Source organism: Schistocerca americana, chromosome 2, assembly GCF_021461395.2.
Source record: "Schistocerca americana isolate TAMUIC-IGC-003095 chromosome 2, iqSchAmer2.1, whole genome shotgun sequence".
Lineage (NCBI taxonomy): Eukaryota > Metazoa > Arthropoda > Insecta > Orthoptera > Acrididae > Schistocerca > Schistocerca americana.
The window spans coordinates 48,711,774-48,713,102 of NC_060120.1; positions in this window are offsets into that span (position 1 = coordinate 48,711,774).

Here is a 1,329-nt window from a genome sequence, read left to right on the forward strand (position 1 = left end):
AACTTTCGATGACCCGTCGATACCAAAATATATATACAGGATGTTTCAGAAGGAATAGTAGATGTTGTAGGAGGTGGTAGTATAGACAAATTGCAGAAAAAATGACATATAACATGTGTCCAATTTTTATTGCGTACTTATAGCTGGGTTCAATACATTTTTGTTTCGTATGTTGGTCCTTACAGGATCCAGTTGTCTACACTTCCTTGAAAATGAGCTTCCAGCGTTATTGGAAGAGGTTCATTTGGCTACAAGAATGCGTATGTTCCTCTAGCATGACGGGGCTCCTGCACATTCTAGTCGTCAGGTGACACATTATCCAAACCTAACATTTCCCAGAAGATGGATCAGTAGAGATGGGCACTTTTCTTGGCCTTCAAGGTCCCCAGACCTTATCTCTTTGGATTTTTGCCTGTGGGGATGGTTAAAGGCGAAGTCTGCAAAGAAAAAGTAAACCCAAGAGCCGATTTGATCTTTCGGATTATGAATAGTGCAGCCCTCATAAAAGAACGCAAAGACGACCTCAGTAGAGCTACACGTGGTGTTATCAAAAGAAGTCAATTGTGCATTGAAGTTGGTGGGAAAATTTTTGAAAATCAACTTTGAATGTCCTCATTTGCCTTTGCTTTGAGTTTGTTAGGGTTACGTACTAACAGCTGTATCTCTGTACTCAATAAAAAGTGGACCTATTTGTATGGAATTTTTTTATGCAATTCGTCTGTACTACCACTTGCTAAAATATATACTATTCCTGCTTAAACACCCTGTATATGGATATATGTGTGGTGTCTGTTCTTTCGGACATGTCCGAAAGAAAATGCTTATTGGTATTCTCCAACGACCTTGGATCTAGTTGCAGGGGCTGATAGAGTTTCCAGAGCCCGTTTTCTGTCTGAATGAAAGTAGATGCTACGATTTTTGTAGGGTCTACTCTAATTCTCCTTCATTCACATGCTGATAGAAGATACCATGAACTACTGTGGCTATCTTCCCTAAAGAGATTCTAGGTGTACTACCAGACCCGGTACTTTCATTTGTTTTCGACCTGTCATTAAACCACTATATTATGTCTCCTGCACGGTGTACTGGTTCGTTCTTCCACTGGTCCCTGCTTCCAACTGTTACATGGCAAGGTTTATTGAAAAAGCTGGAAGTTATTGTACGGTTGGTCGGCATTTCACCAGCCATCGTCATACTGATTTGGGATTCCGTATATTCTAACTATATCCAGTTATTTCCAATGTTTAGCCTTCGTGTCCCTGCCGCTGCCTCCATTTTAAGATACAGGTGTAAGGCGGGCATGTCTAACATAATATCCATCCCAACAGT